Raw genomic sequence first — 11,076 nt, 5'->3', positions numbered from 1 at the left:
CATGTCTTTTGGGTAATAATTTTACGGCTAAATACCATGTATGGTTGCCTCTACCCATCTTGCCTGCTTTGTTTAGAAGAATTTGAATCATTGGTCTCATTCACATGTAATACTAAACCATGGCTTACCACTATGGCACAAGTTAGAATGAGTCTGACCAAAGCCTCAGACTTGCAAATTCCATGTTCCCACATGGTTGGGGTAAGGATTTCTGCCATGTTTACTTTCAGTTTCCATAAATCCTGCCCTATTGTTATGTACAAACTGGGGTGTGTTTGTGGTCTAAAATAAACTCTTGTAAGTTTCAAAAGCAGCAAATTCAACCCATGGATTATGAAGCTGGTTCCTCAGTTTGTTTAAAAAGACCATCTCTGGAGCATGAATAAACCAGGACTCATTGAAACTAAAAATAAGTGTGGCAGAAGTCCTTCTCCTGGCCAAGATGGAGGAGGTGGAAGCTCATGCAGTAAGTAGTGCGAAACCACGTTTCCATGTTATCTGCAAATCCGCACACAGTCTGGCCTGTAATTCAGATGCCTACATTGCAGAGGGCTGGACTAGATGACCCTCTGAGACCCTTCCAAGTCTACAATTCTGTGGTTCAATGACCTGGTTACCTTGCTCTTCCACTTCATCTATGCAAAACAGTGGAATGAAGGTGCAATTTGTAGCAAATGTGTGCTTAGAGGTGGACTGCTTAGAGGCTGACCAGGGCTCAGCAACGTTTTTTGAGGCCGGTCTGGTCCATTCCCCAACAGACCTCTCTGGGTCTCTTGAGCATGTGCTCAAGCTATTTCTGGCGCTCATCCAGGTCGGAAGAGCGCCAGAAAAAGTGTATGCACATGTGCACGGGTGCTTCTCCGTTCCAGAAGTGCACCAGAAGTAGCATGACACACACGTACAGGCGCTCTGGGTGAGGAGCACCCGTATGCATATGCTCTTTCTGGCGCACTTCCGGGATGGAGGACCACAGGCTATTTCTGGCACTCTTCTGACCTGGATGTCAGTCCCTGCAGTGAGAAAAAAATGGTGCCACAAAAAGAAAGCACAGAATCCCCACGCTGATTCACGGTACGGTCGTGGGCCGGTTCCAGGAAGCTCATGGGCCGGAATCGGCTCATGGGCCTTAGGTTGCCGACCTCTGGCTTAATCCATCTGCCTGCCACTTTCCCGCTGCATTCTAGGCTGCCGTCCTACTTCTTCATAAATGTAGCAAATATGTCTCTTAAATAATTGCTGAGGAAGATGTTTAAAGGACAAAAGCAGCATTCAAGGAGGAACGTTCAGCAAAGCTTTCTTGCCTTCTACATTGTGAATTGCCCCCTTGTTCCTTGGCTTTAAAGCTGAAATATTGATAGCCAGGTTCCCAGACTTGAGCTTGTTTCTGAACACCTAGTTTAAGCTAGTGAAAGGGATACATAATGCCATATTGTATTATTTTATCTGTTTCTTTGAGTTTTAGGCAGCAATCCAATTGCTTAAGGTGGAACAAAAATAACAGACTAATATATCAAATGCTACCACCAAGTAGCAAAATAGTGGACTAAAGTGTAAATGATGTCCAAATCTTTACTTCAAATGTTGCTTGCAAATTACTGCACAGACTCTAGGGGGGAAAATAATCTTTAAATTATGTTGATTCTCACTACACCGTCAAGGCAAATCTAAGTACTTCTCAGAGGATTGGATTATTACTCTAGTGATGCCTTCTACACAAAGAGGGAAAGTTCCTCCTAATGAACAGCAAAGTGAGAGTTGTTTATCAACACTCAGCACAACAATGTGTGGAGCAGAGCTTGTATATTGTTTAACAGCACAGTTTTATGCCTGTTTACTCAGAAATAAGGCCCACTGTATTGAATTGAGCTTGCTTCCCTAGTATTATTTTATCTTTCTTATCCAGAGTGGATTACAAATGGAAACAAATCTTGATGCATCCTACAAGTACTACTAAAACAAAACAAAACAAAACAGATGATTCTGACCAGTCAACTAAAATAAATATCAACACTGGCACTAAATTAGTCCACCCAAATCCTTGGTAAATACCCAGGTCTTCAGCTTGTGCAAAAAGGTTAAAAGAGTAGGTGTCAGCCATATTTCAGAGGGGAGTGAGTTCCAAAGCTGGGTGCTACCCAGTATGAATGATATCCCAATCTTCACTTCAAATGTTGCTTGCAAATTACTGCACAGTCCCTAGTGGGGGGAAATGAGAGGGTGCAAGATGCTTCCAGATGACCGTGTCCTTTTTACACTTACTGGCCACCTCATGAGAAGAGAAGACTCCCTGGAAAAGACCCTGATGTTGGGAAAGATTGAGGGCACAAGGAGAAGGGGATGACAGAGGACGAGATGGTTGGACAGTGTTCTCGAAGCTACAAACATGAGTTTGACCAAACTGTGGGAGGCAGTGGAAGACAGGAGTGTCCATGGGGTCACGAAGAGTCAGACATGACTAAATGACTAAACAAGACGGAGATGAGGGTTATAGCAGCCTCTTTCACAATTACCACTGTTTGAATGGCAGTTTTCCCTCCCATGTCAAAGCAACTTGGAGGGGGGGGGTGTCCATCAGGACTGGGTTAACCCCTTTCTCCCTGCACACTGTCCAGAGCCTTATCACCCGCACCCTCCGTTTGTTCATACAATGCTGAACAACATGCTTAATATAACATGCAATTTGGCCCATAGGTAATTTTTATACCTAAAATTTTATACCCCTGTGTATTATAAAAGGGCAGTCCTTTTTTGCCTCGAGTATTGCAAAAATTACTATACTAGCTGGGGGGGGGGGGGGAACGTTACTGTACATCAGTGAATTGAATGCACATTATTGTGCAGGCAGCAAATAGAATTGACACATGACAGAAGAATATATTAGTAGAAGGAAATCTAGTTTTTTATGTTGAATGAATGGATCTCAATATGAATTCTGAAGAGAGGAAATGACTCAGAAGGCAGATGGGATGAGAAAGTTCCTGCAATACAGAAGATGAATTTAATTTTAAAATTGTCCTCTTTTTCAAGAAAAATCTCCAAAACAGAATAGTTTTAACTTGTCATTTTTTTGTATTCTGCACCAAAAAAAGGTAATTACACTATAATAGACACAGAGAACATAAGACTTTAACTAAAAATTGGAGTTTTTAAGTACAATATATTTTATTGGAGCATACTAGTTAATGTGCTTTTGAGTTACATGTAGGTTATTCATAAGATACAAATTTTCAGAACAAAAGCATTATGATAGATTCTTCATAATTTGGGATTTGGCATCCTTTCTCATCTGACTAGAATAAAGGAAATAAAAGGTAAAGATTAAATTGAATTATAATGCAGGATGATTCAAGAAATAATTCTCAATGGCTTTTAAAAGTGTATCTAGTGCAAGTATTGCCAATACGTTGACACATTGCAAATTTTAATAGAGTGCTGCGCTGACTGTCCCCTCTAGTTGCCTCCCTAGATAGAAAGAAAAAAATACATTTTATTAACTGTTCCATAGAGTTGGGATAAAAGATATAAAACTAAAATTAAAGCTAATCCTTTTGAATGTGCATGATTTTACCCAGTATTCCCCCCAAATCATCAGCAAATTAAAGCTTACAGTGGAAGATCATACAGTAAAAATCACAGATCTGATACTAGCACAAAACCAATAGTTCAAGGCACAGATTCTCATGATTTTTACACAGGATGATAAAAACATAAATCACAGAACATATCTGTGGACATAGAAGCAACCCATCGTTTGATGGTGCTTTGTGGGAGCTTTCAAGTGGAACGCCACAGGGTTTTGCCCTGAGTCCAGTACTTCCAGTATTTTTATTAATGGTTTTTAAGTTATAGAGTGGAGGAAATCTGTAAAAGAAGTTTGCAGATTGCACAAAATTGGTTTTGATACACAACACCAGAAGGCGGGAATGACATTCAAAATGGCCTTGATAAAATGGGAAACTGGGTTGAAATCAACGGGGGGCGGGGAATAGCAAAGTTCTGTATTGAGGCTATATGAAAGAATGCACACAGGTATATGGGTGAAGTGTAATACGTGTGAAGTTTGGTTCCTATGGAAGCAGGCACACGGTGGTACACCTGTTGAATTTTTGCCGTCTCTTTGCGGGCTGCAATACAGAGCACGTGCAGAGAGAGACTGCAGTGAGGAATTAGCCCAGGGCGAAGGCGAATCCTCGCCGGCCTTCTTGCCGCCACCGCCATGAGCAACAGCCTCAGGGGTTTGCGCGGGCTTCTTCGCCCTCAGCCGCTCCTCCATGGAGGCCTTCGCCTGCCCCATGAGACGACCAGATAGGCTGCTCTACTGCTGCGGCGAAACGGACAACCGACCAGTCCCGTTCCCTGAGGCGCCTCCGGTAAAGGGGAAGAAGGGAACATGGAGGAAACACTGGCGGGACCCGGGAAGAGGCCAGGGCTGTTGCTGGAGGGGAAAGCAGGGACCGAAGGGACGTTAACAGGGAGCCCCTGGCGGCGGGAACTATGAGGGAAAGTGTGGCGCGAGAGGGGTTTAAAAAGGGGGGCTTGGAGAATTTATGGAGGATATGGCTAGCCATGGCCTAGTAGCCCCGAGGGCGAGGCTCTGAATGCCCATGGCAGGAAACCGAGGGAGGGGAAGAGGGCTCTTGGGGCCCGGTCGGTCCCGCTTGTGGGTTTTCCTCAGGCATCTAAAAGACCCTAGATGGGCCATTGGCCTGATCCAGCGGGGTTGTCCTACGAGAGAGAGAAGCAGAGATCTCTCTTCCAGTCACCACCCTTTTTTTGGCCTGGCCTCTTTAGGCCTGGATGGAGCTTGGTAATGCCAAGTTTGCAGGTTCAATCCTTGTATGGGACAGCTGTGCCTATTCCTCCATTGCAGGACTAGATGGCCCTCAGGGTCATGGGCGTAGCCAGGATTTTTGTTGGGGGGGGGGCAGAACCAGATTTGTATTGATTTAGATTGATGGTGGGGTTGTCTTGGCTACACCCAGCGGCAGAGCTAGCCGCTCGGGCACCCAGAGTGGCGCACATTCCATGCACCTGAGGGCAGGGCGATCCTCTCGGCAGCAATTGTGCCCAGGGGGTGTGATCCGGCGCAGCAGCGATCCGCCCAGGGTTTTTTTGTCACCCCCCCCCCCAGGGATGACACCCAGGGCAAACTGCCCCCCACCGCCCCGTTCTTCCTATGCCCCTGGCTACACCCAAGCTCTGGGTCCCTCTCGTTTGCGATTGCTTCCAATAATAATAATAATATTTATACCCTGCCCATCTGGCCGGTTTCCAACAAAAAATTAAAATACAGTGGTCTGTTAAACATTAAAAGCTTCCCGAAACAGGGCTGCCTTCAGATGTCTTCTAAAAGACTGGTAGTTGTTTTTCTGTTTGACATCTGGTGGGAGGGCGTTCCACAGGGCGGGTGCCACTACCGAGAAGGCCCTCTGACTGGTTCCCTGTAGCTGTAACTTGGCTTCTCACAGTGAGGGAACCTCCAGAAGGCCCTTGGTACTGAACTACAGCAAGTTACTGCACATACTGTAATTATACAAACCATGAATTCCAGTTTAAAGGCATTATAAACAGGTGGTCAAGAAGCAGAGCAGAATCAGATAAAGCAGCTGGCAAGGAAGTGGGGTGAAGTCTTTCCCCCTGTTGGGCGAGAGTTATTATGGTTTCCAGGAGGGGTGCTTGTGCCTTTGTTCTACGATTGTATTTATGTTTTATTAGTCGCCTGTTAACCTAGTCCTCTCCTAGCGGCATAGAGTGATTTAGGGAGCAATGCCAACTCCAAACGGTAGTGAGGTGGAATAAATTGGCAGAGCCACCACTTCAGGGTAGAAGACGGTGGTGGGGACACTGAAAATGTCATCTGTTGCTGTGCTTACTCCAGGCTAGTACAGTAAACCCACAACTTACGTGGGCGTTACATTCAGGGCATATCCCCTAAAGTCAAAATGGTGTATAGTCCTGTACAATAGCAGGCAGGATTGGCCAAAGTCTTTTTTCCAGACTTCTAACCTCTTTCCAATGTTTTATTTTATTTTTTGCCAGCGCAAAAAGCTGAATGTGCACAAGTTAAATGCACCTAAGTTGCAAATGTACTGTATAGCAGAGGCTTGGATTGGGGCCACCACAATAACTGGATACACTGCAGAAAATCCTTAGTTTGTCCTGCCCCCTGTATGCATTGTGTGGTGTGAGAGGGGGCATAGTTTCTTCCATCACAGTGTAGTAGTGGTTAATTATAGAGTTAAATATTGTCTCTCATTATTATGGGTTGGCGATAGGACTGTTTAGCTTGCTCATGTGGTTATTTTCATTTTCATTTTCTTATCCAGTTGTGTTAATAGCCTCTTGTTCTGGGCTTACAAAGTGAGTAGCACTGTCTTATATTAAATAAGAAATTAACAATTGGCATGCCTGTGTTATAAGTCAGTTTCTGATGTTTCTGTGCAGTGGGAAAACATGTGGTGTCTGAAGTGGGAAAAGGGTTTTTTTCTGAACCGCTGAGAGGTTTTTACAGGTAAGCAGCATACCAATTCTGTTAAAGAAACTATACAATATGAGGATCAGTGAGAGTGATGCAAGAAAGGGGGGTTTCACTAGAAGCAGGAAGTAAGTACAGAAAAAAATAAGTCTAGGAAAGACTTTTAATGAGAAAATTGGTTTTGTAGGAGGACAAAATATAATGAAATATGAAATATTTTATGCATTATGTTATTTTCACAAAAACATACTTTGTGAAACTAAATAACTCGAACCAAAATGTTTATTTTATTTAGGATTTTAAAATTTTGAGCTGCCTGGAGACAGAGTGGAGTATAACTGCAATAAATATTATCATATCATATTTGGGTCACATTGTTCCTTTAGGACATTCCTGTTTTGGAAGTGCAGAAACAGCTTATAGACTGCAAATTGAGGAAATGCTCACTATGTGTGTCATAAGACAGTAGGACACTGGTAGCTAATTTTATTAAATAGAGTATCTAATGGTGTGAAAAAAATATTTCTTTATATTGATTCCACACCATTTAATGTCACTGTATAGTCAGTATTTGTGCTTCTTTTTGTCATTTAACATAAATATAAATTATTATTCTTTTGTATTTCAGTAAAGGACCACTGGTTGAACTGGGGATTGCTGCGCTGGTTTGCCTTGCTTTCATCATTAATGTCTTTGTGCTTTTGTTTTTGTTACTTTTTGCAAAGCCAAGGAGATTAGATACTGGTCTAAAAATGCAACATCTGTAGATTCTTTCTGCTCAAGAATGTAGGCATTGAGCCCTCTTGACGTTACAAATAACTTCTAACAGTTCCGTAATTATAAAGGACACAGAATGTTTACAGTAGTTGGAATGAAAATTAATTATAACTTGCAGAAGTGTATGTGACTGTTTTCTTAAAGACAGAACATTTCACACTGCTTATTTTTACTTGTAGTCTTATACAAACACAGAATGCTGTTTTCCCATGTTTAACTCAGAAAACATTTGTGCTAGACAAGATGGAACAATATTTGTGTGGCCAAACACTTGTAGCAAAAGCTTTATAGTACTTATATACCACTTTAGATCTTTTGTTGCATCTCACATACATTATCCTCCTTACAACAATCCTGCAAAATAGACTGGCATTTATTTTTATATTACCCTTTCTCCAATGAGCTCCTTTCTCTTTTATTTTCATGCTAAACCAGTAGGTTAGATTGACTGTATGTGACTGGCTCAAGGTCATCCACTAAGCTTCATGACCAAGTACCGATTTGAACCAATTTTCATAGTCCAGCCACTACATCCATATCATGGAAAAGTGCTGAGGATGAACTATAAAAGCACACCTCAGGCCACCTAGTTTATTAATGGTTGAGGTACAGTCTGAACCAGAACTTTCTGGCTCATAGCTCACACCACAACTGCTAGAGGCATGAAATGTTAAATAAAAAATACATTCTGCTCCCACAGAAACAATTTCTTTTTCTTGGCCTTTTCCTCACTTTTAGACTCAAGCCATTAATCTTTCTTAGTTGGTAGAAAATACAAAGGCAATAATAATGCATCAAATGGCTTTGGCAGATACAGTGCAGAAAAAGGACATCTTATCCTAGCATACGTCAGAAAATAGAACAAAAGATTAGGAACTAAACAATGCATTTTAAACATGTCAAAATCAAATATATTAGTTAAGCCAAGATTAGGCCCAGTCAGTATGGGCCTACCAGTCAGCCAGTAGGCCCAGTATAATTTTCTAAGCTTTCAGTACAACGTCTTCTTTCACTGGCTTCAAATATATCATACACGCTCACTACTATTGAAGCAGAATCGATATCTTAAATGCACTCTTAAATCCTAGTTCAGCCCTCCAAGAACAAAGCAGCCTTCCCCTGGGCCTCCCCTTCCTCATCTGGCATGGCTGCAAGTAGGTTGTTTCCATTTTCTAACTGTGGTTTGTGATGTTTTCAGAATCCACATTAACTGCAGTCAGTCTTAAATCTGGCTGCATATGCAACATACAATTAAAGCTCATTCAAAGCACATTATTTTTCCCAAAGCATCCTGGGAACAGTAGTTTTTTTAGGCTGCTTGAAGCAGTAGCTCTTCAAGCAATAAGAGCATCCAGGCTTCTTTGTAGGAAATAATGTGCTTAAAACGTATGGTGTCTATGCAGCCCATGACTAATGGAAACTGTTATGTATTGATTTGATACATGATGTCCAATCACAGAACATTTCAGGAATTGTACCTCTGCCATTGGCTCTTGAACTCTAAATCATGATTTGCAGCTTGGAAGTTTAGACAGCCAGTCACGTTGGGCGTGGGAGTGGCCCAGGCTTTCAGTTGCTTTGCCCGTTTCCCAGTTATGTAGTTCAATAAAGGTTCTTCTTGTTATTGCTACGTCTTGCCCACCTACACTTCACAAACAAGTCAACTAAACCAAAGCTGTGGAGCTATCTTGTTTTCACTAAGCACAGTAAAGGGTTCACACAAAGCACTTAAAACTAAAAGTGTAGGGTATTTTTGATAGAGAATACATGTGCAGTACTATGCTAAATGTGGAAATAAATGATACTCAGTTCAAATGAACTTACTTTCTAGTAAGTATGTTTAGGCTTTCAGCCCCAACCTTTCTGCCTTCCTTTCACTGGCAAGCAAATACTTTTTTGTTCAAATAGAGTAGACCTTTGACCACTAAATGGTTGTTGTTGGTCTGCTAAGGGCGGGTGGTATTCTCTTTTTTTGCTGTTAAATGTTTTTCCATTATGTTTTTAATAGTGCTACTTACTTTTTAAAATATATATATTCAGTGGTACCTCTGGATGCGAACGGGATCCATTCCGTTCTCCTGAAGAGAACGCAACCCACATCTGCACATGCACGGGTCACGATTTCCCGCTTCTGCGCATGACTTAATTTTTAGCGTCTGCGCATGTGCGTTCCGTTACTTCCGGGTCGCTGCGGAGTGCAACCTGAAAACACTCAACCTGAAGCAACTTTAGCCCGAGGTATGACTGTATTTATATTTATAATGTGGCTTAGTTGTATCTGATTTAATTTATGATGTGAGCCACCTTGGGTCCTACAATGGGAGATAGGTGGGATATAAAATATATGGATAGCTCCATTGGCTGAGCGTGGTGCTGACGATACCCAAGGTTGCAGGTTTGATCCCCGTAAAGGACAGCTGCATATTCCTTAAGGTCCCTTCCAACTCTATTATTCTATGAGAAATAAGAACAATGATCAAGCAGTATTACCCAGAGGAAGCATATTTTCCACATTGGCTGTGCAACTGTTTGAAAGTTGAGAGGTTTTGTTTCAGCCTTTGTTTGACTGACATGCAAGACAATATCATGCTGATGAAGCGCCTTTGTAGAGAATGAGTTAACAGTTCAGTAGCCCATAAATTTTGCTTACATTTGCACTTAATACAAATGCATCCTGCTGGAAACTTACTCTGAAATATGATTTGGCACCTGCCTTCTATCTACACTTAAATTAACGCCATCACCAGATTCCTTGTCAACAGTTTGACAACTAAATTGTTTTTCAGTTGCTCCCTAAAGCATTAAAAATATTAAGTTTTGTATTTGTTTATGGGCATGATCCTGACAAAATTCAGCATTTTCACTTTCAGTCTTTCACATCTTCCTGTTGAAATCAGTGGGAATTAATATTGCTAACTTGACCATGTTTTCTGCTTTTATATAGCAGGTCATATTGTTATACCCTTGAATCCTATTATTTATCTAAGAGTATATGTAACCACCACTACCCCTAAAATTCTTAGAAAGTTTTAATTTGTTGGGTATCTTATATTGGGCTGACTCTCTAGGACTTCAGTGTACACCAGACATTAAAGTTGTGCATTGGGTTGGAACAGCATCCTGTTTTGAGCTGAACTAAATTGGGGGGGGGGGGAGCAGAGACATCACTTTGCTGACAAAGGTCCTTATAGATAAAGCTATGGTTTTCCCAGTAGTGATGTATGGAAGTGAGAGTTGGAACATAAAGGTGGCTGATCGCCAAAGAATTGATGCTTTTGAATTATGGTACTGGAGGAGACTCTTGAGAGTCTCATGGACTGCAAGAAGATCAGACGTATCCATTCTTAAGGAAATCAGCCCTGAGTGCTCACTGGAAGGACAGATCCTGAAGCTGAGGCTCCAAAACTTTGGCCACCACACGAGAAGAGAAGACTCCCTGGAAAAGACCCTGATGTTGGGAAAGATGGAGGGCACAAGGAGAAGGGGACGACAGAGGATGAGATGGTTGGACAATGTACTCTAAGCTACAAGCATGAGTTTGACCAAACTGCGGGAGGCAGTGGAAGGCAGGAATGGTCCATGGGGTTACTAAGAGTCGGACATGACTAAACGACAACAAAAATTAGAAAAATAGTGAAATACTTCTTCCTTCATGTGTATGACTTGTAATTTATTCAGTGGAACCTGATTCAGGCTTGGATTGGATTCAGATGTAATCATGCAGGGAGCAGGCCCACTGAAATCCATGGGGCTTGTTAGCCATGACTAATGCAAGTTCTATAAATTTAAACAGGTCTACTCTATGAATGACTAAGTGTGGCTCT

Source organism: Podarcis melisellensis (assembly GCF_964234715.1).
Source record: "Podarcis melisellensis genome assembly, chromosome: 11".
Classification (NCBI taxonomy): domain Eukaryota; kingdom Metazoa; phylum Chordata; class Lepidosauria; order Squamata; family Lacertidae; genus Podarcis; species Podarcis melisellensis.
Note: the sequence above shows the minus strand (reverse complement) of the source record.